Below are 24,420 nucleotides of genomic sequence, written 5' to 3'. Positions count from 1 at the left end.
CAGTTCTATACATTCGCAATTCTAATGTGATAAATGAATTGTTATTAATATTTACAGGCCACGGTCTACCTCCGAACCAAGTGCCTGCACTGCGACGGTTCATTAGGAATACGTGTATTGTTACACTCCTAGCATCGAGCCACATTTCATTATGTGCTGCAGAAATTATCCTGAAATATAACTCCTGAAAATAATGCAGCTTGAATGTTATCTCTGTAACCTCCTGGTGAAGCGGAGGACATGCAGGCGGGTTTACCTGCAGACACGTGAGTGCTGTGTTTGTGTCTGGAGCTGCTGCAGAGGCCATGATGACCACAGGAAGAGACGGCTGCTGAGTCAGTGTGTCCGTCCTCTTAACGTCCTGCAGGAGGCTCAGAGTCCCCTCAGCAGCAACAAGGAGAATAGATTTAATATTTCACATTGATTTAGCTACAGTCAGTCAGATTGTTTACTGGAGGAGGCTCTGTGTAATCCCTGGTGTCACTCTCACCTCTGTCACCTGTTAGCAGCTCCCCAGGTGGTTTTACTGCGGGGACAGTAAAGTGTTGAGTTTCAGGTAAGCTCGTCGCTCTGTGATGTTATTTTTAAAGAATTAGAAGAGCCACTGAAAGCTATAGTGCCACCAGAGCTGACCAGGGGCTGAGAAAGTGATCTGGATTTTACCTCATTCCCCAGCATGATCGTGTCTGTCTTTGTCGCCTCCATCACCGTCTGTGTTCAGAATACATGAAAACAAACATGACTTTTTGTATTTTGTTATTTTTTCTGCTGCACCGAACTCTCACCGAACCGAGACTCCCAAACCGAGGTTTGAACTGATCCGTGACTTCTGCAGATGATGTGATGTGCAGTGAATTGTGGGTGATTGAGGCTGTTGTCTTTGAGGAATCTGGATGCTGCGTTTCCTCTTGCTGATGGATTTCTCCCTGATTGTCAAATGTCGGTTTCAAAATGGCTGCTCTGTAAAAAGCTCTCACTCTGCAATTGTAAATCCGCTCCTCTGGACTTATTAAATTATATGTGCAGGTTGCTTATTGAACTAATGGATCAGATGTATGTCAGCATTAACACAGCTCGCTTTATGTGGTTTTTGGTGGAAGTGAGTTTGAAGTGTCGACGCCTCAGACCGACCTGACGATGAAGCTGCAAACACGAGTGTTTCTGTGATCTCAGTGACTCAGACCTTCAGACCCCAGATAGAGTCTGAACCACCTGGGTCTTGTTTTGCAGATGTAAGTGATCTGAGGCAGAACAGTTTCCTCCCTCACTGCTCTAAACGTTAAAGCTTGGACTGGACTGTTTAACTGCTGAATGATGATACTATTTTATGTTTTGCCAAATATTTTGTCCGTTTTAATAAACGACTTGAAGAGAAAAAAAATGATCTTCGTTTAAACATTTAAACTGTGTTTTTGTGGTTAAAGTGTAGTGAGTTAACACTGTCTGTGACTGATTTCTGCATTTTGAGAAATGTTGAGAGAAATCCTCTCATCAAGAGATGCGATTAGAATCAGGTTTATTGCCAAAGTAGATTTTCACATCCAAGGAATTCGCCTTAGTGTTTTGGTGATTAACAATAAACTTAGTACAGAGAGGAAATGAAACACTGAAAACTGAAAACGTCAAGAACCATAAATAAAATAAAGGATATTTTCATAAAAAAGGAAGAAATAAAAAATATTATTACATCCATAAGAATAATGATGTTAGTATGTAATGTAGATGACTGTCCTGCAATATTTAGATAATTATGTACTGAATGAGGGGTTGGCTGTTTTTGTATAAAATCACACACATCAAAGATATATTTTTTAAATTTATAAAATAATATTAATTTGAGCTGAAACCATCTCTGGATTTATATTGGGATGATTTTTTTGGGGGGGGGCTTTTTCTAAAAAAAACCAAACAAACAAAAAAAAAAAACATTTTGTGGACCAAACAATTAACTGATTTAATTAAGAAAATAATCAATTGATAATGATTAGTTGCAGTCCTAATATTGATATATATCGTGATGGGGAATTTGATTTTTTTATTCAAACTTTACTGGGAAACAATTTAAAAACAAAATAGGTAAACAGGAATGTCCATTGTTGGTTATTCTAGTGAAATAAATACCTGCCAAATCAAATTACTTCATCACATTAAAAAAAATCAATATATTCAATATTATCATTATAAGGGATACTTGACTATTAACAGTATCACAAAATCTTGTGGAATATATCCCCCCTTACCAGAATCTCTTTGATGATACTTTGGGAACATAATGTGGATTTAACCCCAGGTGTAGACATCGTGGTGGATGCAGGGGAAACGCCTCCCTCAGTATTTACAACGCGTGTTTTGTCCCTTCTAATAAACATGAAAGAAGCAAAATTTTGACATAATTAGAGACATTTGCACCAAAAATTGATGCAGAAAAGACACAAAGTAAAAATTAACCTGAATGCAGGAAATGAACTGTTTGATGCTTAAAACTTTGTGGTGGAGGACCCTCAAAACTTTCGCCTTACATGATACTGCAGTGTCAAAATGCATCCTACTCCCTTGAGTCCAACACAAACCAGTGAGTCCTCCAGCCTGGAGGCGTCTTTCCTCTGATCAGAACGGGGATGCTGGTTACAAATGAAAACCTCCATCACTGCTGGCATCCTGTACCTATAAAGAGTCACGCTCCTGTAGCAGACAGATTATGGTATCGTTCACAGACGAACGGACCGACCAGGCTCACTGGACTTTACGCTGGTGTGGACAGCGTTTTTTTAGAATTCAGTGAAATGTGGAAACCCCTCTGCAGACGGAATCCCTGCCTGTGAACCAGATCCAGCAGGGCACACTTCGTCTCTTATGTAAGTCCACATCAATTATTAACGGCTCCGTCCTATATTTAAGATATGGATGCTCTCTGCTCAGCGGAGCCTCAGTGTTTGTGGTTATAATAGAGCTGTTGACCTTTATCATTATTTTATAACCCTGCTGGCAGGAAAGGGTTCGCGCCAATTCAGTGGAGAACTACTAGAACATGACCGTGTGTAATGTTTTATTTATTCTTTCAGTTGTCAGTGGTAATCTTAATTGGTTAAGTTTTGAAAGCCTAATTGAGAATAAAAAAATAACTAGTTACAGACGAGCAAAATGACTGATTACAGAAAATATACAACAAACCAGAATTTAAGGGTAAGTTATGTATTTTCCAACTCGGACCCTATTTTAACATATTTTTGTGTCTAAGTGACTAATGGGAGCAACAGTTTTTAAAATTGGTCCAGTTTTGAGTGAGTCTGCTGCAAACAGTGGCAGCGAAACGAGCTGCAGTGTAACCACTCTGAGTGTTTGGCAACATCAGTTTACTGAAAGAGCCTTTTTTGCCACTGATGGACTTAGATTGTTATTTTCACATCTAAATTGGTGAATTAAGGGTTGATTACTACTAATCAGGCATTTGAGAATGTTGGAACAGTGGAAAGATGAAATAACAGTGTCTGTGAGTTTAATTTTGTTTCTGTCAACTTTGAACTAAGTGTGTTATACGATAATAAAATTATGTGTTTTTAAAGGGAGTCTGGTGGGACTGGCGATAGCGTTTTTGGGTCTGTTTCTGGTTAAGTAAAAAGGATCTCACTCTTTATCAAAAAGCTATTTTTAGGACTGTCTACAGCAGTCTTGCTCAATACTGGACCAATTTCAAAAACTGTTGTTTCCAGTAGTCACTAGACACAAAATCATGGGAAAATAAGGTCATATAAAAAAAAAAACGGTGAATTTACTCTTTTATTTGTGTGTGCTTGCTATTGCTCAAGACATTTGAATACAGTTTTTCAGAGATTTTCAGTAAACCAAAGCCATAGAAAATACTTTGTACTCTGATTGACTGGCAGGTTTCTGTTCATGTCTACATGGATACAGAAGTTTAAATGTTTTTTCATAGGTCTTCATCTGCAGCCTGTTTTGACAACTTCACCCTGAATTTGGACACAATTTCATGCTCACACTGCAGCTTTAGGTCGGGTTCTATCCTAAAATATAATTATTACTTTTTAAGATTAAATCTTAATGTAGTATTTTATTTTAATATTCAATTTTAAACATCCCAGCTATAATATGCACCGATAATTTTGTCTTTGTTTTGAGCCATCTAATGTGCACCAGCAGATTGTGCAACGCATGCACATTTAAAACCTGTTCAGTACTGCACAACGATTGTTAAAGTGCAAGTAACCATAGCAACAGCACTGATGCTTCAGGCTCCCTGACTGCTGAAACTAACCTAAGCAAAGATTAAACTGACTACAAACACACTTAGAAACACGGATGAGCATTTAAACATACAGCATGTGACGACTTTTCCTTTGTCAAGTGGACATGATAGAAGTGACAGTAATGGATGCCACAGTTGTCCACATGGAGACTAGAGTGAACGCGGTGTTGAGTGCCTCCTCGTGACTGTCTTACACGGAGACCCCGCGTAGCTGTGGGTTCACTCTGCACCTGTTTTTTGGAAATATCCACACAGATGACGTGGAGGCGTCTGCAGGATCGATTATTGTAACTGGACCATCTTAGAGTGTCCTCCTGACACACACTTACATAACGTGTGTGTGTGTTTGTGTGTGTGTGGTTGGCAGGTGTTAAGTGGGAGGAAACGTGGGAGTTGGTGTGTGTGTGTGTGTGTGTGTGTGTGTGTGTGTGTGTGTGTGTGACAGACAGGAAGTTTTGAGCAGCAGGATGAACGTTCACAGCATTTCCTTCAGCACAGTTTAAAAAAGATGAACTGAATCAAAGGGCACATTTTATTATGCTAACTTATGCTTCCTCGCGTCTTCTCTCCTCCCGTGACCCAAAAATCATTCACCCTCCGCCATCATGGAGGATCTGCCAATCTCTTTAATGCACCTCAAGGAGACAATGATAGAGGAGGCTTTCAGAAGAGATAAGTGCGAGGAAAAATGTGTATCCTACGAGGAAATCTTTTATGAAGTGGCATAATGTATGAATCCCTCATCTCTGCATGTGGCCCAGTAACTCACCTTGCTTAAGACTGACGCTGTGGAACCAAGCTTCGGCTCCTCCGTCCTCGTGTCTCTTCCTCGCATCTCTCTCTCACATCCTTGTTGGGAGGGGGTAAGACACGAGGAAGAGACACGAGTCGGGGAGGCGAGGAGGAACGTTATTATTGAACCCACTGCATTTTTTGGCAGGTACCACCCTACTGTATCGGGATTGGCTGGGTTGGAATTAGCACCAGCAACCAGCCAAACGCTGGTAAAATAATCAAGTGGCTGCTAGATTAGCTTTACTCACTCGCCAAAAAATGATGATAATTAATTGGATGGCTGGTAGACTTTGGAATCCACCAGCCACAGTAACAGGAGGACAAAAAGACGTTAATCTCCACTCCTGACCCTAACCAAGACCTCCTCGCCCTCACCCTAACTGTTGATCTGATCACAGGTCGACATGATGAGTACTAACCGATCAGTACAGTAAATCAATTCCCTAGTGCTGTAACGAGTACAGGGGAATCCCAGCTCAGTAGAGCAGGTCTTGCCCAAAATGCAAAGCACACTTTCTTTTATTTGTGGCGAACTGCCACAATTAAAACATCTACCACCACAAATATATTTTTGGAGCTGTGCTGTTTATAAGGAGCTCTATTGGAAGATATGTACCACGGGGTTATTTGTAGCGCAGATGGTGCAGCCAACCCGTTCTCATTCCCACCCTAACCCTAACCCTAACCCTAACCCAAGTGTGACGCCAAAATCCACCTTTTGTGTCCACATGCAACGTACACGGATGCGTCGGATGATAACATGGTCGCGCAGAAGCGGTGGCATTGTTATAATACGCTGGCGGACAGCTGGATAGCAGCGAGCGCGACCACATGCAATGCATATAACTTGACAACGAGACCGAATGAAACTGGTTGCGTGTGCCTTAAACGTGGATGGACAGCGTCAGGTGAGGACGCTGCTAGAAATATAGCACCACATGTCCATTTGTTGACATCACGGTAACGGGCTGCGTCATCCCACCATGACATCATCTCTTCACGTGCATTTGTTGACATCACCATAACAGCATCCCAGAGTGTAAACAGCTGACGCACACAGATACCTGAATCATCATAGGTTGACGCAAGTCTTGAGAGAGGCAGCATGTGACGAGTTCTGAGCGATAACGTGTTGGAGCAGCAGAACTTCAGACATATTGAGAGTGAAACTGTTAATTATTCTAGGTCTAATAGTTTCCTACACAATCAGCTCAGTTATAAACCACGCGAGTGATAAACTGCTGCAGAGGAAAAAGTCACTAAGGGAGAGCTCCACCTGTGCTGCGTGAATGGATCCTCGGAAACCTCAGATTCTGGAGAGGACACAGAATGATACAAAGGGACATGCAGGCATTTCAAAGATGGTAACAAACCCCTGAAAGTTTAAAAGCTGCCGTTACAAATACACTTTCACTCTGTGGGAAACACTGAAATGTGACACATAGTTGCATCGACAGGACACGTTAGCATAATGAAAAGCACTCAAAGAGTCATCTCTATCTTCACTTGTTCACGAGAGCATTTTGATCAAATCTGTTTAGAAAATCTAATTAGCTTCAGCTTGCAGTTAACTGAAGTAAGAAATGACTAAAACTCAAAGATTCAATTTAGATCCGTACATGTTTGAAAAACAGACGCATTCGTTTTTTTAGGTGGCCAACCTGTCGCTCCAAACTGAAAATGAAATTAGCAGCGGAAGATGTGAAACATTGATTAAATATGTGTCAGATCCTCCTGACACTCATGTGATGGTCATAAAGTCGTGATTTATTTAGAGTACAGACGACGGCTGTACAGAGCGTGTTAACCGCACAATTTTAACTGTAATTGGATGAATTATTACAGCTGATACATCGGTGACGGGGAAAGCAAGGGTCAGTACAGGCTAAAAATGAGACGCTGCATTGAACATTATACAAATTACATGATAAAGAAAACAGTCATGGTTTGGTAAGGGATTAGTGCCAGAGCTTAACAAATCCAGATATTTTGAGAACTGGGATCTGAATTTGAATGAAAACCAAACCTTTTGTATAATGTATATACAGTAGCTGCCAGGGGTGCTCTGTCCCATCACTCACAAAAATACATGACAGACTCAAGCTTGAATGTTTTAATTCATTTTCACATTAAGTAAAACACATTTGGAAAAAAAAACATAATTACACTCAGCTTTCAGTAAAACAAGAAGCAAACACATTAATTATTTTCTACCATCAATAGGTCAAATCAAGCAGTGTGTGCTGTTTTGTATACCATATTCAAATAAAGTTGAAATTTGGCCTGTCTGACAAAAACTGGTCAGACTTTGAGGTGAACATGAATATGAAGCCCAAACAGAACTAAATCTTTAATAAAAGCCAAATTTAGATAAATTAAAAAAATCATGTAATGCTGTGTGATTACAGGTGAAAAGATGCAAGAGGCCAGGAGCTACAGTGCCCTTATATCTGCAATATGTATTTAAAACATATGAATAAAGTTAACTAATAATACAATCATTAGAAAACAACAAGTAAGGAAAAAAAGAAAAGGAAAAATTTAACTGACAACAGACTGAAAAATGACATAGCTATAAGGGAAGCACAGATAATATAAGACAACATAAAAATATGACGCAGTTATCATATTAATGCATCATTAATGTATGTGCCGATGCTGCATCCTAAAGGAGGATTAATGTGTTGGTTCATTTTTCCCTCTCGGTGCTCCAACTTTAACTTTTCTCACCTCCTGAAGGTGAGGGTGCTGCTGTGACACGTTCAAGTGTGTGTGTATATGCGTGTGTGCTTGTGTGCGTGTGTGTGTGTGTGTGTGTGTGTGTGTGTGTGTGTGTGTGTGTGCGCGCGTGTATATGCGTGTGTGCTTGTGTGTGTGTGTCTTAATCCTGATGAAGCCGTCGGTGCAGAGAGGTGTTGAAGCTTGTTGTGAATGTGATGAGCTGCAGTGAGCTAAGCTGTGTGATTTTGTGTGTGTGTGTGTGTGTGTGATGTTGTGTACTAACAGACAGTGGTGTATGAGAGAGAGAGGAGGAGAGATAATGTAACATGTGAGTCTATTCACAGCTCTGTGGGTTGTAACAGTGTTGATGTGCGTCAACAGTTGCTATGAGGATCAATAATTATCAGTTTGCTGAGTTTTATCAGCTGCTGAGCCTCAATAATCCTTCAGGTTGTTCGTGTTTTTAAAATGTGTTAGTCAAAAGTAATCATGTGATAGAACATCAAGTTAGATGAATATCTTGATATCATGATATTGATTTATTATATAGTCATTTTTCTTGATATTCTACTGAGAGCCAACATCCAATCCAATGTCAAAATAGCAAGCTGTTAAAGCTCGATCAGTACGTCTGTGTTGAGGGCTTTCACAGTGTAGCTCCTGAGTCTTTGCACAAGGCGGTAACTAGACGCTGGAGCTATGGAGATGCCACGTAGCTTGGCTAGATCTGTGATTGGTCGCTTGTGTTTTCTTTTACACGTGTGTGATGCGGCAGATAAAGATGAAAGTGGAGATGAACCAGTTTTGAAAAGGGCCAAGTTTTCTTTTGTGCTGTCATTTGTCATTCACATCTTACAAAGACACTGCAAACCCTGTGCTTACTGCTCTCAATCACAGTCAGTAGCCACCGCTTACACTTTAAGGCGGGGCTATCACGCTGTCATGCAGCCTCGTCAGTCTGTCCCAAAGGTTACATGCACAGAACGGGAGGACAGAGTTGTAGAGTTCTGACGCCTGCAGTCGGCAACGGAGGTAGTAACCGCGTCGTATAAAGGTCTATGCAGGGACATGATGCAACATGTGTGACGTTTTGTCTTTGCATTATGTGTGCAACCCATCATGGGAGATTTAAAAAAGCTTCTATCAACAGTTAGCCACTAATAAAAAAAATGCTTTGCATTGTTAATGCCACTATGCCATTTTTATTGTTTATACAGTGCTACAGATGCATGTTTTATATGTCGCACTAGAGGCTGATGCAGTTGTGTTAAACGCTACACCTCTTTTGTTTCCATGATGCCAACATGCTGTGTAACATCACACACTGGAGCGGCATGATATAAAAATGCAAAGGCAGCGTAAACAGGGGATTTCGTAGCGGCCCTATAGTGCAATTTCTGTGTAAAAAGCTCTAATGAAACAACATAAATAAGGTGTCTACATGGAAAAGTTCCATATTTAGGTGGACCTTCTTTGTAGAGCCAAAACTATGAAAGCCCTGTTGGGAATATGATTTAAGTTCACTGTGAACTGATCACACTTGATGCTCTTCTTTAGTCTTATGGTGCTGAAATCCGACGTTGAAACATAAATGAGAACATACGGTGGGAAATCCCCTGCACCAAGTAGAAATCCAGCATAACACTGCGCCACCTGACAACGTCAGTATTCAGTTTTTTATTTGGGCTGCAGCAAATCTCTGCCACTGTGGCTTCTGGCTTCCTTCAATCCTGCAAATGACTTGTGCCACCTGCTACAGACTGCTGATATTCACCTACTGTAATCTCGTCACGTCACCACAAAGCGTGTGCTGAAGGTTAAACTAGAGGAAAAGGTCATATGACTAACCAATATCCAGGCCCAGGTGGTACATTAAAACCTCGAATCTGATGTTTATGTTGATGGATCTGTTGGTAATTCAGAGAGCGTACACACCAGTAGAATCAGCTCCTGTGCTGCTCTGCATCCTTTGTGTGGTTTCTGTTGCTGCAATGGTCAAGTGGGAACAATTAAACCTTCGCCAACTCAGATGGCGGCGGCAAATAGGCGCACGTTCATGAAAGTGGCAAGAAGAAAGAGGACGGCTGCTACCTTGTTGACACGACTGCTGTCGTGTTATCGTCAGAATAAATGCAGGCCGGGAAACCAACTGCTCACTCTCTTAAAGTTCCTTAATGTTTGACTTTATATATTATGTATTAAACAGACTGCAGTAAACTGACTCAGCTCCAGGACTGAGCAGCTGTGTAATTCAGACCGGTGTTTGTGCAGATTCTGTAGTTCACAGTGTGTGTCTGTGCGTGTGTGTATTTAAAGCTGGCAGCTTACTTGGCATCCCTCTGCAGCATGTTAACAACTGATAAAGATGAGAGAATAAAGAGAGCGATGCTGCAGGAGAGAGAGAGAGAGACAGAGAGTATCAGAGCAGAGAGGTTTTTACCAACGGGCCTGCAGAACCGAAACACGGTTCATTATTTCATCACTGTCTAAACTTACACTTTAATAAACACAGCATCCTAAATATGTTCCTTTCTAATCTAAATCAACTTCTGTGTTTGTGTGGTTGCATTTGATGTTGTAGTTATATAACATTGGTGATTGAGGACTGAGCATATTGTCCTCGAAGTTATTTTATCAATCAGGCGATGATGACATCATGATGCTTTGAAGATGTGTGTGAAGTTTCCATGTTTTAGAATTTATAGTTTCTTTGCTGCAGGATCCATATTTGAATCGTTGTTAACTGTCATGGCTACAAAAGTCTGTACAGACATGGATGTTACCTCGATTTGTTGGCTGAGGCATACAACAGCAAGGCAGCAATTCTAGTTGTAATCTTTGATCACAATTTAAAGTTATGCATGGATAAAGGCCTTTGCCACAATACATTGAATGTTATATCAATGTGTTTTTTACAGTAAATCTTCGGGAAAGCTAATTGAGAAGCTCGCAGAAGTGTTTGGTTAATCCACTTTATTAAAACCTGATAAATCAAAGCACATCAAACATCTGATATCCCTATACATTAATCCTGTTCATTAAGTAAAGCAAAATCTCTAAGATTTTCAAGCAAATGTCATCTGACAAACTACATATTCTCATGTCACAGTTTGTATGATATCTAACAAATTAGCCCCCCATGAATGGTGTTATCACGGAGGTACATAATGTACTCAATGTGACGTTACGTACGTGAGGTTTAGGAAAAGAAACATGGTAATGAACTCAAAGTTCACTTGGTTTAACACAGTCTCAAAGGTCTCCTGGGAAAAGTCCTGTGTTTATTTGACTCACACAACCTGCCTCTTTACATGACTTCCTTCTTTACTCCCTTCAGGGTTACGTCACATGATAACAGCCTTCCCCATTTCATCGGTTATAATTACTGGCTCATGATTATGCATTTTATATACTTACTGTCGTGCATTACTTTCTCAGGTATACTTTATGTGCTCACTGCGTGCATGGGGTATATCACTATGTCGCTCAGTCCTTGTTTTGTTGTTTTTGACTCCAGGCAGAAGTCTTTCAGTCTGAGGTGTATTGATAGGCTATATGGTGGAGGTGTGTGTTAGTGTGTGTGTGTGTGTGTGTGTGTGTGTGTGTGTGTGTGTGTGTTTTAGTAAGTCTATCCTCTCAGAGGTACTCAGGGAAAGGAGTCGGTCAGAGGAGGAAGTGAGCAGATGGAGGGCGGATGGAGAGCCAACAGGAAGTAAAGGCTCGATGGTTTCCTCATGTTGTGTTGGCAACAGTCAGGATTTCACTTCCCTGTACTAAAAACAGCCAACAGGTGGTGTGTGTGTGTGTGTGTGTGTGTGTGTGTGTGTGTGTGTGCGCGCGCGCGCGCGTGTGCATGTGCATGTGCATGTGCATGTGCATGCACGTGTTTGTGTGTGTGACGTTTCAGTCCAACTCTGGTTTCATTTTCACCTCCTAAATACCTTTTAGAGAGTGTTAAAGGAAACGATTGGGTAGTAAGGGGCAGTTTGTTTTGGTAGAGCTGAGCAGCAGTGTGGTTAAAATCATTATTAGAATATAATCATATTATAGTTTCCATCAATGCGTGATGCGATTGTTTCAACCATCATTTACATTGAGAACGAGGTGAGGTGAGTCAGGGTCTGATTCAGCTGAGCAGGTCATTTGTTGATTGATGACATCGCACATCCACTTCACAGTAATTAATCAGAGCAGCATGTTGCGGTGTCAGAATAAAGTAGGGAGTGGAAAGAATAACTGACGTATTTTGGGAAAATGATACAAGAGTCAGTGGTTCAACCACATTGATACATAACCACAGATCTGACCTGAATTCTGTGCCAAATTCAGGGAAGGGTGTTATAAAATCATCCAGAGAAACATCACGACTCAGTATCATGTGCACTGACGTTGAAGTTACAGACAACCCAAGGCGAGTAACACCAGTATTAGCAGATGATGCTTTTTTCCAGTCGGTTCCAGCTCCACCGGTTTGTAACTGAAGCCATTCACTGTTTTATTTCCAAGGACATTGTGTCCACACAGTGGTGCTGAAAAACACAAGCTCAGATGGATGATGTTGACCATTTAGCATTATAGTGAAAACATCCCTCTTTGGAGAAAAAGTGATCACAGCAGCATCACTGTCATGTTGAGTGTTGTTGATGCAGAGGACATAATTGCTGTTGCATTTTAATATGCTATGACCAAGAAAAATAATCCCAGATATTATTAGTTAGCAGCAAGCAACAAGTCCCGTTGTCGGATTTAAAAGTACAGTGCGAAGTAAAAGCAAACTATGATGTCAGGCGATATTGAAAAGACATGTCGATTTAGAACAGCCTTGGTAACAGCGCCTAGCTCGCCTGTAGGGCTGTCATTGTTGTTATTACTCCTCATTGGTTTAGGGCGAACAGCCTTACAGCTGCGTTCGTCCTGCATGTGTTGCTGATTGGCTAATCACAGTCCTCCTGCAGCATTCATGGGTCCTTTTTTGTTTTAACCATGAACCGTCATGTCACAATGTCAGACACATTAGTGAACAGGGTGGGTGCAGACATAGGCGAGGGAACCCCCAGCCTCACAAGAACGTTTCAGATATTTCAAATCCTTAAACACAAATGCCACACATGACATTTGTTTGATTGTTGTTCAGGCGGCGCAGCCACGGTTTCCTGCATGTTTTTAAAACCTGGCCAAAGCTGGTCAAGATACAAGATGAGTCAGTTTTTGTGGGGAAACCCTGCTGACAGCCAGTCCTCCTGGTTCCTGTTCAGACTGCAGACGCTGCACAGGATCCCTGCTGTGGTTTGTTTTCTGCCCTCCTGTCAGTGTGATGTCGAGCTGACCGGGAGCTCTGCCAATAGGGAACTCTGCAACTCACACGCCACCTCTGTCCACAGGTCTGAGTCCTGCTCAGACCTCAGTCCCGGTCCTGGTTTCTGGTCCGCGTGTGTGTGAGGAGTGGGCTCGGTGGAATGCAGTGTTTGTGTTGGAGCGCTGGGCGTGGTTCTCTGTTTGGCCATGGTGACTGCACACAATCAGCACGCAGCCATTCATCACAGCCTGTGCACACAGAAACACACAGCTCAGATCTGAACACACACTCCGCTGTCGCAGCCAAGACGCTCCAAACTGGGACAAGATGAAATCTGTTAAAACATAAAAAACATCAAAAAGGAACAGGGACCCGCTCGCTCCTCTGCTGTTTGGAACAACAAAAAAAACCAAAAAACTTTTTGTACAAAAGCTGAGTTTATTCTCAGCTGTTCCACTTGAGTTTCCTGAACTCTAAATATCATCATAACTCGGTGGCATCGGATCGTCTGGATTTTTGTTCTCTCTGACCTGTGATTGTGTTTGTCACAGTTGGACTTCCTCGGTGCAGTCGGTGAGCCTTTAGCCGCAGCTCTGTGAGATCATGTGCTCAATGAAACTGAAGTGGCTTTTCATTTCAAAGTTCACTCGGAAAAAAAAAAAAACGAGGAAAAGAGGCATGTGAGAGCTGTGTGTGTGTGTGTGGTTGTACGTGCAGCACAGTCTCACATACAGCGTGCTGTCATGTGACTTTGAATTTTTCATACCCTTGTGTTGTGCTTTGAACAGCTTCAAAAGGTAAAAACAGTTATGTCTTATAAAAAAAGCCATATTTTAAGTAAATGATGGCTGTAGCTCAGGTAATTTGTATATGGCAGGGTGGCGGCTGGATGGCCGACCACCTCCTCTAAGTGTCATTGAGCAAGAAACCGGACCTCAAGTTTCTCCTGATGTGTGTTGGTTGTGAAAAAATGGTCGCTTTGCATGCATTTGTACACTAACATGCTTTTGGCTTTTGGGGCTTGTGCTGATTTTTTCTAGAGTATATTATTTAGAAGGCTGAGAAAAGTGTAACATTCACAGCTCTGCTGTTGTGTAAAGATGCAAACCTGATAAACGGTGCTGATCTGCTGTGATAATCAGTGATCAGAGCTGATGCTGCATCCGATGTCCCCTGTGTGTCCTCGCAGGAAAAGCTTCTGTAAGCGTTAATTACATGCTTCTACATCTCTTCCCAAAACAACGTTATCTGTGCAGGATTTTTTTCCCCCTCAGACAAAATTCACTCTGCTAAATAACAACAAAGCTCCTTTGTTTTCAACTTCAGTTCCTTAAAGTCAGTGTTCCCATGGTCATTTAAGTCCTGGAAAAGTTATGAAAATAGAAAAAGTGGAAATGGTTTAGAATAAATAGAATGTTTTGGAAAGTTTTGAATACACATTGTTTTGGCAATTGTTTAAAATGTGTTCATGAAAATGAACATGTCTTACAATAGGTGAAATATGTTGCTTGTGCTACCAGTTTAAAATCTGCTGCTGTGCTGCATGACTGCGGAGATGTCACTAATATCATGTTAGACCAAACCATCACTGCATCACTGCTCAGGATGAGCCTCCTTTTCGGACGCTGTCACATAAGCAGAGAAACGGGTAAACGCTAAAAAGCTGTTATGTGACGGGCTAGCTAAGGCTTTGTGAAGTACCCGTTTGTGCCGGCCTGTTTTATTGCTGCATGCAGCTAGTTCGCAGCAGGAGTTGCTATTGAGAGAATAAATTTAGCGCATTCAAGAATTTCTGGGAAGTGCGTGTTTTTAAATATTTATTACATTTTCATATACAAACTAAACAACAAAACATGACATGGCAGAATTAGTATCTAAAAATTTGATTTAAAATTCTAAATATTGAAAGATTTTTTATATTTTTTCTGGAAATGCATATGGGTTCCAAATATCGGTTACTGGTCTGGTTTAATCTATAAATCCAGATTGATTTATCGTTACACCCCTATCATCTACAGCTCTGGTCCACTGATGATGGAAAGCAGCCCATCGCCTATTTTTAACAGGCTTTTCCCACACTTAAAAACCTGCATACGTATGCTAACCTTGGTTGTAAAAGAGCATATGCGTGTTTGTCCCATTAATCAGTGGCCCACTTCATTTAATTCATTTTTAAGCGTTTATCAGACACTTTCAACGGGTACCACTGTGTCCGCTGGGCGGCTGCCTGCAGGACTCTGGTTGAGACACTCTGGCACGTCCTGTCTTCATGTTTTACTTGCAGTAGATCTTCACACTGACCACCGAGACAGAAAAATGTTTCCTCTGTCACCTCCTGATCACATCACATCACATTCCTCCTCTGAATACGATCCTGTCACGCTCAGCTGCTCCCTGATTGGACTGTTAGATACACCTCCTCCCATCCATTGGCATGAATGGCAGCTTGTGTTTCCTGTTCTGCTCCATGACAGCCCGAACAGTTATTTTTCATAGAAACCCAGGAATGTTTGGTGTCACATTGTCCAACTTGGTTTTCAGCCCAACAAACAGCAGACTGTGAGGCTTTTTTTCCACTCTGCTCTCAGTCACAAGATGCTCCACCAACAGTCATCTGAGGCTGACTAATGTGCTGTCTCACTGCTGAGGGCTGGAAGAGGCTGATGAGTGTCGGGGTATTTCACTACACAAGAGGAAAGAAAACGTTTAACAAATATTCTGCACAGCGGAGCGCAGTGGTTTTATAAAACAACTTATACTCCAGTATTGCTTTTCTGCTGCAGGAACTTAGCCTGTAACCTAAAAAATGGCAGAACTGGAGACAATAGATGCATGTTATCTGAGGCTGTCAAGCTGAAGTTGAGAGGCAGGACGTGGAGGGAGAGACTTGAGGCAGAGATACTGAAGCAGGTGAAAGGATCAGGTACATGCTGCTGTTCAGAAAACAGCAGGAAGTTAGTTATTGTATAGTTTGGCCCGTTAATCACACGAACAACAGCTGCAAAAGCAGTGAAACATGGAGAAAATTAAAGTAATCTAAAGGTCCAGTGTGAAGGATTTAAGGGGACATTGGCAGAAACTAAATATAATATAATGAGTATTTTTTCTTTAGTGTATAATAACCTGAAAATCAGGATTGTGTTTTTTATTACCACAGATTTAGCCGTTTTTGATCTGCATCAATGACCTAAAAGGATTTTCAGAAAGCCTGTATTAAAATAAAATATCTATTGCAGAATGTCATGCACAAATAAATTCATTTTAAATCTTTTAATCAAGTAATTTTAGTGTAAGCTAATCTAGATGACGTTAAAAACCTGCTTACTGCTTCCATTTGTCTTTGGAAAACTGCTGTAAGATGCAACTTCTTGTCCTTAAATGGATTTCAGCAAAAAAGTCCTAAACTTGTTTTTTCTTGGTGGCCGCATCACATTATACTTCACAGAATGGACATCAGTGGACAAAGTGTGTTTGCATATTGTGATGGAAAAAAAATACAAATGCTGTACAATTTTGTACAGGACTGTTAAACACTTGAGGGATTATGCCAAACAGGACAGAAAATAAACAAATAGATTCAGAGTTATTTCAAAGTTATGGCAAGACGATCACACCACATGATGTTTTGACACTTAAAATATCAGAAAATTGCAAACCACTAATGTTTTTTTGAAAAGTAAAAGTACATATGTGGCATCTTTTTATGCATTTAAACTTTTCTTTAATTGTACAAAAAGGCAGTTGGACAGAATATTCAATGTCACTGACTCGTCTGCACAGCCTGCCTTGATGCGTTGCCGTGTTTCTGCAGTCGCCCAGGACAGACAAACCAAACTCTGACTCTCGGTAGTTTAGTGTTTAGTTTAGCAGCGTCAGAAAAGCACAGATTTTTAAATAGAAACGGCTTTATTTTCTGTTTTTACCAGTTTAGATCGCCGGGTCCATTTGTTTTGAAGAGGAAAAGAAGTCTGCGGATAATCTGGCTCCTGGTGAAAAACTCCTGAACATCTGGATCTTAAGTTATGAGAGGAAAAAGGTGAGCACACTATGTCATTTCTATCATTTGGTGGGCGGTGTCCGACATGGCCAAGCAGCATCGGAGAAACACTGATTTGTATCGTGACTTGATTATTCAGCGCTATTACGGGTTTTAATCCCTGGGTTCAGTTTGTTGTAGAAAGAAAGAGACCTCTGTGGATAATTCAGCTCCCAGTAAAAACCTCCTGAATAATCAATACTGAGGGAATTCTACCAGGAGAAGTTTAGGCTGGTTGCAATCTGAAATCCCCCTAATTCTCACACATCTTGCCCCTGAATGCTGCTGTTTATGTAAAGAAATGTCATCAGTCCATAAAATCTGACACACACGGACATGATTTACATATTTTTAAACTCTGTTTGACTCACACTGTCTGAATAAGTCATTTCTGTCATTCATTGTGAATTAATGTCAATAAAAACACAAAGAAATGATTAAAAAAAACACATTTGTTTTAACTTCAAAACTTGCTTAAAGAAACCTCTCATTTTTAAGTTTTCTTCAGTACCATAGTAATACCAGTGAGAGCTGTCTGTACAGTCACGGGTGAACTGCACAGAACAGCCACTAAAAGCTATTTCAGCATATTTGTAACAGTGCCAAGTTGCTAAAATGTAAACTCAGGCTGACGGTGTTACATTATGTTCTGCAGTAAAGGAGGGTTGATGGAAACCACGAGTTCCAACGCTGAAGTCCCTCCTGACAGCTGCAGAGGTGTTTTCTGCTCTCTGAATCTCTCAGTTTGACTCTCGGACTGTAAGGACATTAAACTAAAAGAAGTTTGAGGCTGCAGCGTGAGGCTGTGGCAAAATCAATCAGTTAGACAGGTGGAGTCTCCGGAGGCCGAGCTGGACGGACCGTCAGTGTACAGATAAATAATGGTTCTCATAATGACTCCTGTACTCTGATGTAGACCTGACCTCTTCAGCTGATGGTCACATTGATTTTTTTTACTGGCTCTTTCATTTACTCCTTTGATTGGCAGGAAAAATGTTGCTTTTAATATATTTTTACAGCCTGGGCTGTATATGTCTGACTGTCCCTCTGACTCTGCGTTTGTGTTGTTTTGGAGGACTGCGGGGCTGGTTCCACAAAAATAGATTTATCTCAGATTCACATCAGATGTGAGATCAGATGTTTGCAGCGTGGAAGCTTTACTGAAGTGTCTACAACCTTCAAGTAACATCAGATATTTATAGGTTGGAAACAGTTCCAGCTCCATGAAGAGTTACAGGAAGAAAACTACATTGTTTTTATTGATTGATTCATTGATTTTATTTCCCTGTCCGCTGTAGCTCTGCGTCCACAGTAAACTGAGGGCCTTGATCCATTGTTGTAGCTGATAATACAGCAGTATTGAGGTTTGGACGGCTGCTTGTGAAGATTATGCTTCATCTAATATCACGCTAACTGTAGATCCAACAGAGTCAAACGTAAGATAGACAAAGTTTGTCTGATGTACAAAGTTGTCCTTGTCCTGAGCGTCTTTAGCAGGTCTCATTTGTTTTAAAGAGCTCTGCATAATTAAAAAAAGAAACTTAGAAACATGGCCGTGTTTCTTAGCTTGAGGGCCAGTCAAAAAGGTTAAAGATAATTGAACGTAACAGTGTGAATATTAATTTCACCTCTGCGGTCCTGTGGAGAATGTGGACCCTCTCACCGAGTCACTGATGCATGTGTGAAAACATGTGTTTCTATATTTATATACACGCCTGATGTTGCATCTAAATCCATAAAAAATGCCGTATGACTCACTTCAGTGTTTCCTGAAGGAAACTTGTCGGTTTTTCTTCACACGTTTCCCCCTGACTGACTGGGCCGGTTGTCGTGACTTTCCCAACCTGTAAAGGCCCTGAAGGATTTCGCTCTCTGTCATTGCAGTGTCGTTCATTCATCCGCTCATTAATTACATAACCTTTGCTGTCTGATGTAGCGCAGCGAGGCAGCGTCCCCCTGCTTTAGTGCAATGTTGGAAACCCTGTATCTGCTTTTATAAGGTCGGTGGTGTTGTGTGCAGCGCTGCACTCAACTTTACTCAACTCACTTTTTGTACTTTTCTCGGTTTTGTTTTCCACTGCAGATAACTCTTTGTCAGTGCAGGTGGGATTTTTTTTGCTGATTGTCACAGTGACGCGGCATGAAACTGCCGTGACGCATCTTTAACGTGACACAAACATTTATGGCTCCATCGTCCTCATCGGTAACCCAACTCAGGAATATCTGCAGCTCATCAGCTGGCCACAGTGTGGTTTCTTTGGTTGTCAGTTTTAAAAATCTAGGTTGAGTGAAAAGAAAAACAGGTCACCTCTGACAGCAGCTTGGTTATTTAAAAATGTTTGTGGAAGATGTTCTGTGTCGCAGTAGTGCCATTTCTCTTTGACTAATCTGTCGCCAATTGCCTTTACTTACATGGAAACTCGGTGGCGGCAGAACCGCAAAAAATTACCAGGTACAGTCCACAATTTTAGGCTATAGAAAAACAAGGACAGTGAGAGGACAGTGAGGACACCCTGTGGTCTGAAGCAGCTGTTGTTTGGTAGCAGCTGGCTGCTGATGAATGATTTGTGTCGATAAAGTTTAGTGAGGAAGAGAGCTCATCGTGCCCGTTGGCTTTTTAAGCGTTTTTCTCTAAATGTGGACTCTGATTTGAGGCAGAACCGAAGAAAAGATGAGAACGCAGTTTGTTGTTCCCATGAAAATGGCTTTATGTCAACGGTTTCTGCTCTAAGAACATTACAAAGTAGATCTACAGAAGTGTGAGTGCTGCGTGTCTGACATGGAGAATGTCTCCAACACGTCAGATAACGGCGGCTGCCTGCAGCTCGTTGATAAGCGGGGCACACCGAGTGGGACACGGCAACATTTTCCTTATGAGGTGAATGTAGAAGAAGAATCAGAAGCTAAAAATATGACAGCGCGGAGCTGCAGACATCCTGACAAGACGACACAAAGAGACGACACAACCTCAACATGTTGTGGATATCAGAGAAGTCGGATCACGAGAGGTCCAGTCTAATGAGGAGTACGATCAATATCCTGATAATCAGACTGAATGTCCACTTTACTCTCCTTCAGTTTTCATTATTCAGTATGACACCATGTTCACATGGTTGTTTGGGGGATACTCTCCAAACCTTTAATGAAAGCTTTAAGGAAATAGCTATAGTTATTAAAATGTATGTAGGTTATGGGTGAGTGATTGTATTTATTCTACTACTTTTATACTATATAAGTATAGTTAATTGTATTTTGGTATTCAAATAGTTTTCTATGTATTATCTATTTAAACATAATTGTATGTATAAATAATACCTTATATTGATTTTTTTTCTCAAAAAGAATAGATGAATATGTTGCAATATATGACAATATAAAATATGATATGTATTTTTATTGTATATGGATGTGAGTATAATTGTATTCATATATTATATACTAATATATAAATATATATATATTTTTACTGACATATCAAATTGCAAATATGTAAATTTATATATGTATATTTATATCAGTATGTATAGGGTGTGTAACTTTAACTATACTGATTTATATTAGATTTTTATAGGGATGCACATTTTTACAGTTACTTTTTTATAGAATTTATAATTGAATACATTAGTATTTTCAAAAAGATTGAGCTGTTATTATAATATTGATATTCATTAATGGGACTCAAGGGGATCATTGATGAATGAAATACAGAATAGGGGTCAGATTAAATACGTTTTTACTTCTTCCTTTTCGAGCACGTTAAATGATGGAAAAAGAAAGTGGACCTTGAGTTGAGATTAATTTTAGCTTTAAAAGGTATCATATTGTATCATATAAACAACTAGACCAGTGTTATATATTTTGCTGAGTTGTGAACCTACTTTAGGAAACAGTCCGTGGCTTTTGGTTGCCCTCACCTGTCTGTCGTCTCATATCCTGTTTGCACATGCACCAGGTTTGTGGTTGTTTAACAGAAGCTTGAACACTTTCTCCCCATATGTTTGGATGGAATTAGTGTGCAGGTGTTACTTTCTTTCCTAAATGTACATTTTTTTAAGCCTTATGCCAACATAATGTGCTTTTAATTCTTCTTCTACAAATGTCTAACAGAAGCTTTCATAAGCTGACTCTATCCATTTTTTTTGGCATTTATGCCTTTTATTAGAAAGGACAGATTGATAGCGTGAAAGAAGGAGAGAGAGGGGATGACATGCAGCAAAGGGCCGCGAGGCGGACTCGAACCCGTGGCCACTGTGGCAAGGACACTGTCATCATTTAAGGGGCACCTGCTGTATCCACTGACCTGCCGGACGCTGCAGGTTTTTAGCCAGTTTTAATCCGCTTTTATTACAACACACTTTCTAGCTTTTGGTCACTTTTTTTTAAATTTCAGAGCTGATTTCTGGGCTTTGTTTTGCCTTTATTTGATAGGACAGCTTTAGCATGAAAAGGGAGAAAGAGAGGATGACACGCAGTAAAGGGCTGCGGCGAGCATGTCGCCCCTGTATGTTGGGCGTCCGCTCTACCAGCTTGCTTTAAGTATACATTTTAACTGAATGAATTTTAAACATTGAAGGTTTGGATCTTGAGATGTTTTAGGAACAAGCTGTACAAATGTTAGCGGCACTACAGCTCCAGTTCCTGTTTTGTCAAACAGCATTGGAGAAACACTGATTTTTAGCGTAAAAGTGCTTTATTCAGTATTTTTATTGCTTTAAATCACCGGGTTCATTTGTTTCATACAGGAAAAGACCTCTGCAGATAATTCTGCTCATGTAAAAATCCTCTTGAATCTGGATTTTAAGTTGTTAGAGGAAAAAATGTGAGCATGCATCAGCAGCTCATGAGCTGAGCTTGCGGCTGATCTTGGAAGTGGCTCAGGTTTGGAAAAGCACAGGTTTTTGACATGAAACTGCTTTATTAAGTGGTGTTTTTTTCAGTTTAAATCACCTCGTCTGTTTGTTTTGGAGAGGAGGGAATTTTTGCAGATAATTCAGCTCCTAAACATTGAACACTGAAGGAATCCTAACCGGGAGACACTCACTGCATTGCTCCGTCTTTTGTTGTTGTTTTGACTGAGAGACCTCTAGCTGCAGAAAAGGACATATTGTACGTTTAAGGATAGTTTTAGTGCTGTTCGAGAAAACCAGTAAATAAACTATTTAATCTGCTGTTTCAATATAACCGTTTTGGGTCATCATGTTTGAAATGATGAAATTTTAGAAACAGTGAATAGAAGCAGCTTGGATCTAAACAAGGACGTGCAGCACCTGCAGTAATGAATAAATGAATATGTAAGTCAGCTCCTGTCTGACTCACTGAGCTGCTTTACATGTAAACATGCTGTGTAGGTCAAACTTCAGTGATTCATGTGCAACTATAGGAAGCAACTTATCTCAGTCCTTCCCTCTCAGAGCCTGACCACATCCCCTAAACAGATTCAAAGACCTGGAGCCCTCAGACCCATTGTGTACTGGGTGCAGTCAGTCAGCAGCTTCCTTCTCTTAATTACCAGTTGACTGCTTCAGCAGTCTCTGTGGGAAATGTAAAACTGTTAGGGCGGCAGTCGGCTTCTTTTCCTTCCTCCTTTTGCTTTGTTTCTACAACCTGTTATCACTCATGTTCATTCCTCCCCTTTATAATTTATTACGCAGCCTACAGTTTGTACACACAGAAACACTGAAACCTGAACCCTGAGTCAGTGGAGTCTCTGCTCAGTCATCATCACGGCCAACAGCTTACAGCCCGAGTGCTTCCACATTAGATCTGGGAATCACCAAAGACCCCCCAAATGATGTTATCACGATACTTAGGTTATGATACAATATTATTGCCATTTCTTATTAAATGTTTTGTGATAAGTTGAGTAATGCAGAACCACATATTGCTATATATTAGGATTTATTACATTTTTCTGGACTGCAAATTAAGGAAATCATTTTTGTTAACATCAGTTTGTATCTAATGTAAAGTTGTTAGTCTGTCCATCTCATTTTATTCATTTTTTCTGCAGCAACATGTCTAGTTGACAGAAAAAGTCAAGTTCAAGTTTTTTTATAAAATCATGTGAAAAATGGAATAAAAATAAAGAAATAAAAATAGCTTCCTGGGGTTTTACAAACTAAAAGTTCTTCCCATGCTGACACCTTCTTTGCACTTCTTAATTTAGTAATTTTATCTGCAAAATGCCAAATATCACCCCCAAAATCTAAAACACTATATACATTTTTTCCTTAGACATGTAATCACAGCAGAGCCCTGTCTTCATTTCCAGAAAAGAAAGGATCTACATTACTCCAGAGTTTTCAAAACCTTTAAACAATGCTGCTGCTTTAGCGTAAAAACTCCAAGGTTGTGTTTAAATCCGGACAGGCAGAAATGGAGATCTTTGAAAATGGTGATGCAGATACCCTCGTTTGCTTCCCCACTGGGTGTTTTCAGTCATGGTGTGTCAAGCAGCAACTTAACTTTTGTGATTTCATCTCTTGTGTGGGTATTCTCACGATGGCTTCCTCTGGCAGTGGATAATGCTCCTGGTACCGTTATAATATGTCACTGTACTTGCTTTGCAACAACTCCTTATCTATGTTTACACCCGCCTCCAGCGCCTGTACTCATGTTACTTTCAGCAACAGTTTCATGTCGTCATCGGTCCACACAAAGAAATCTCCAGTCTTACTTTTTGCCATTGCTGTTATTTTTTTCTGTGACTAATCGATCAGCTGAAGAGCAGCGTGTGTGCTGTCTGCATGTGCAGTGTCAGTGAACGGTCATGTGATATGTGTCAGGCGTGTAAGAACGGACGGAGGCTGTTTCAAAAACGGTGCTTGTGTGTCAGCAGATTGTTTAATTTAGAGACGAGGTTTTAAACAAAGACTATGAAAAATAATGGATGTAGCTACAGTATTGTCACCCATTGGTTTGCTGACATCATTTTCAAGTCCCAAGTTTGGTATTTCAACCATAGTCATCTTGGTTTTTTGGTTAGAGCTGAGGAGGAGTGAGGGGTGCTTGTAGCGACGCCTGTCACTCAGCCCCGCCCTTAAATATGTGTAACTTTAAGCCTTAATAAAATGTAAACGGTTGCTGCTTGATTTTGATATGACAGTGTAAATGTAGCCTAAAATGCATGTGCATATCTGTCTCCTGACTTTGTTTAACACATCTGCACACAGTAAAATAAACTGTAGTGAGGCGGCGATGACATTATGAATGAACAGAAAACGGTGAGACTGGATTTCTCTTTGTGAAAAAAAATGTGCGTCGGGTTGTAATCATAAACTGTTAGAGGTAGCTTGTTCAGCAGACTAA

The 24,420-nt window shown here is 40.6% G+C and overlaps 1 protein-coding gene across 5 annotated transcripts in view; it reads left to right on the top strand.

Annotated features, from left to right (window-relative positions):
• Positions 1-24,420, top strand: part of LOC121960036 (plasma membrane calcium-transporting ATPase 1-like) — a 132,566-nt gene that overhangs the window by 4,909 nt on the left and 103,237 nt on the right. For 3 of the 5 annotated variants that reach the window (XM_088069580.1, XM_042509631.2, XM_042509656.2), the window contains exon 2: positions 17,003-17,112. The exons of 1 other annotated variant lie outside the window; for it this stretch is intronic. The gene's annotated coding sequence lies outside the window, so the exon portion shown is untranslated. The remainder of the gene's footprint in view (positions 1-17,002; positions 17,113-24,420) is intronic. One more of the 5 variants, XM_042509646.2, reaches the window with a different exon arrangement.

This window comes from Plectropomus leopardus, chromosome 2 (assembly GCF_026936395.1).
Source record: "Plectropomus leopardus strain MGB_pleo_1.0 chromosome 2, ASM2693639v1, whole genome shotgun sequence".
In the NCBI taxonomy this organism is placed as follows: domain Eukaryota; kingdom Metazoa; phylum Chordata; class Actinopteri; order Perciformes; family Serranidae; genus Plectropomus; species Plectropomus leopardus.
The sequence above is the reverse complement of the archived record's forward strand: the minus strand, read 5'-3'. Positions and strand labels throughout refer to the sequence as shown.